Source organism: Bremia lactucae, linkage group LG3, assembly GCF_004359215.1.
Source record: "Bremia lactucae strain SF5 linkage group LG3, whole genome shotgun sequence".
Taxonomy (NCBI): Eukaryota; Oomycota; class Peronosporomycetes; order Peronosporales; family Peronosporaceae; genus Bremia; species Bremia lactucae.
In genome coordinates this window covers 352,915-356,907 of record NC_090612.1, presented here as the reverse complement: position 1 = coordinate 356,907, position 3,993 = coordinate 352,915, and positions in this window count along the sequence as shown.

The following is a 3,993-nucleotide window of genomic DNA, read 5'->3' as shown; positions in this document are numbered from 1 at the left end:
CGCACGCGCCGCGTCAACTCGCCGGCCGCGTCTAATGCCTTAGTCGAAACGCCGACAGCTACTGCTGCTGTCACGTTAACGGGGCTAATGGATCCATCCCACTTTAACAGTGAGGATACTGATCCGTCGCTCATTGTCCACTACAATGAGTCGACACCGTTGCCGTCACCTCATAATAGTGATGCAGACAAACGAGCTCATGAGGGAGGATGATGGCGCATTATTGCTCATCCAAACTTCTCTCATGGCTCATAACATGGAGACAGTAACATTTACGAATGCTGTCTCGTCGTTAGCGCTGGATAGCGCAGCGACAGATAACAAGAGCGCTGACCCTAAAGCCGCAGCCGCTTCTCCGTTGTGTATAATCACAACGCCTTATGCTCAGACCATAATCATAATGGTTTATACATCAGAATTCGGAGCCTAAAGCTCCGCCGACGACACGTGAACGTGCTCAGTCGGTGTCACAAGCCAGTCGTCTTGAACGTGGCTATGTGAAGGTGGCATCATTGATGTCCCCTCCATCTAAATGGCCTCGTTTAAACGGGCCAAGAGCGTCGCTCCTAAAGCGCGCTGTTGTAGACGCACAGAATTATTATGGCGTCTTTCAATCATGAGGGCTCAGGGAAAATCGCTTGGGCATATTTTTTCGATCTCGGTCGTGTTGCGTTCAAATGAAAGCCCAACCAATACGAGGCGGAATTCCTGCGCCGGATTCATCCGCATTCCGATGCGATGAAAAAGCGGTCGCAACGAATAATTTTTGACCGTTTGCGTGTGAAAGAAATCATGAGCGGTACTGTACCCCCTGTTTCTTCTCACAACGCTACTTCTGCTAGTCCATTTGAGACTATAGAAGAGGCCTCAGCTCGTGCTCCTTTTCATAGGCAGCCACCAAGCCGGGCACATCAATACGTAGGATATCGATCGGTTCCCAAGAGTCAAAACTCTTCGGGTAACCTTTCCATTGGACGAGGATCTGATACCTTTGCCTCACGGAGCGGTGGGCAAGCAACCTTCCAACAAGGAAGCGTTGATTCCCACCCGCATCCATTAGTGCAGGCGGCGCCCGATATAAATGGCGATCTCGCCCAAATAATCGCGGCTGCCTTACCTTCGTCCGTTCAGTCACAGGCGTTTAGCGCTGCTGAACGACGCATTGCAGATCTCGAGGGTCAAGTCTCGCGACTGACCTCGGATCTCGTTGATGTCCGAGCGAAGGCTCGTCAGGGTTATGAACGCCTGAAGCCTCGCTTGGACCTCTTTGAGAGGATAATGCTGAGGGATCTGCATTACTCGCGTGATGTCCCTCGCTCTCCAAGTCCTGTTCGTGGTAGGAGGAGTCAATCGGCTAATAGCTTTTCGCCTTCACCGTCCCCCTCACCCGAACGACGCTCGACTCACAGTCGGCGTCACCATCGGTCTCGTTAGACGGATGAAGATATGTGACCTTATTTGGGTCCACATTCCGTTTCAGATGACCCACGTAAAATACGGGGTGCGTCATCATATACGGGGGTAGGGTGAGCCTATTATTAAGGTCTCCAACCTCTTCTAGCACCGTAAAGGGCCCAATGAAATGTGGCAACAACTTCGTAGTACCTCCAGGTAGTACAGAAATTGCATTTTTAGGTAGAGTAGCAGTACTTAATAGTACTTTATCACCCACTCTAAAGCGTTCATTATTTTTGCGACCATTTCGGTCCGCATATTCTTTTTGTTTGTCTTGTGCGCTTGCCATTGCGTCACGGACTTTACGTGTGATGGCTTATCGCTCACCCATAAAGCGTTAACCTCGCTCACACTTTTAGCATCAAACCCGCCTATGACACCGCCAAGAAGCCGGTCATAAGACGTAGTTTTATTGACACTGCTAACCTGGCAGGGTCACTAGGGCAACTTTCAGTCGTTGAAAGAATACCTCACGGGTCATCGTCATATTGACGAAACTATGCACCTCTTTGAACCGAGCAGAGCGAGGGGCCCTCCCCCAAAAGACTCGGGCTGCGCACAAACAAGACTGGCGTCAGATAACGCAGTCCGTTAATATAAAACGGTGCCTCACTCGTACCGTTATAGCAAACTCCACAAAGGACAATTGCTTGCTCCACTCATTGGGAGTTTCAGACATCCGCCACGACCCGATTGGCACGTTCGGTTTGGCAATCGGTCTGAGGATAATCTGAGGTCGACATAGGAGCTTGCTACCAAGCAGCTCAAACACATGTCACCAAAAAACAGACGTAAACGAGGATCCCGGTCCGATACTATGAACTCGGGCATCCCGTGTAGTCGGTAAACATGATCCAGGAACAAGAGAGCTGCCTCCTTGCCTGTGATCGATGTTTTACATGGTGCTAAATGCACCATTTTGCTCAGTCTGTCTACAAAGACGACGAGCCCCGTCCGACCCTTATAATCGAGCGGCATGCCAAACATGAAGTCCAGACTAACTGACTTCCAACAACCCGTTGGAATCGATAGCAGCTTCAGTGGCCCACTGCTGGACGGCACAGGCTTAATGCGCTGACACTGTTCGCAAGAGCGAATAAAGTTGGCCACCCATCTATATAGATGTGGCCACCAAAATTCCTCTGACACTCGTAAGAATGTCTTTTCACAGCCCAGATCCGATTAATGGCACATCATGGAGCTCATGAAGGATCATCAGCTTGAAATCTGTATCATGAGGCACATGGGATCACAAAGTGACAGCTGATGCCATAACAGCCATCGCTGTAACTAAAGCGATTTAGCTTACCTTTCACGTGCGACGGAAGGGAAAACTTTCGTCCACCAAAGTGATCCAACAGCAGGCAACAATGGTCGTCCTGACTGTAGCTCTCTTTTATCTCAGAGGCCAATGAGCTCGTCACGTGGTATGCCTTCTTGGCTGAAACGTTGAGGGCTGGAGTTGTGCTTTAGCACTAGACACACTTCCCTAGTGTCTAACCTCGAATTCTGGTCTGCATGATAAAGCGTCAGACAAGCCATTAGACCTACCCGGCTTGTATTCAACTTTAAAATTAAATTCAGAGAAGAATGTAAGCTATCTTGTCATTCTAGGCGACACGTGCGGTGAGTTTATTGCGGTCCACAGTGATGCGTGATTCGTATTAACTACAAATGGCTCGGAGCCCAATAGGTGCACACGAAACTTGACGAAGCATTCTTTATTGAAACTAGATCTTTATCATGCATGGGGTAATTCAGTTCCGCGGCTTTCAAAAGCCGGGACTGATAAGAGATGACGAGGTCAACGCCGTCGTTATACTTCTGCATGAGCACGCTGCCGATTGCAAAAAAAATAACTTGCATCGCAGACGTCTGGCAATGCCAAGACCGGTGCCTCAACAAGAGATTGATTCACTGTTGTGAACGGATCTTCTTGTTCTTTTAACCAAACCGATTCTGCGTCCTTTTTCAAGAGGTCAGATAACGGTTAAGTTTGCTCAGCATAATTCTTGCTATATTTATGCAAGTAATTAGCGAGTCCTAGCAATCGGCGCAAAACCTTCACATGCCGTGGGATTGGTCATTACTTTACTATTTTTACCTTGTCTGGGTCTACTCGTACACCATATGTACCTACTATGCAGCTTTGAACAGATATCTCAGGGACCCCTATGACGCACTTTTGCAAGTTGACGTTCAATTGGGCGTCCTTCAAAGTCTGCAACACAGCGTCTAAATGACGCTTGTACGACTCTATTGCGCTCAGTCAGTCCTCAGCCCTACTATGCACGAATATGGGGCACGTAGGCACGGTGCTGACGCATCACGTGAGCCACCACTTGGTTGACTGGTGCGTTTTTTTACCCTTGGGGCATCACAAGCAACTCCCAAACCATACCGCTTGGGTGCTTACTGCCGTTTTGGCTACATCGGACTTTCTCATGAGTACGTGATAGTAGCCATCCTTCAAATCCAACGCGGAAAAGATAGTTGACTTTCCCATGGAGTTCAACAAGACATCTTTCCGCGGGATTG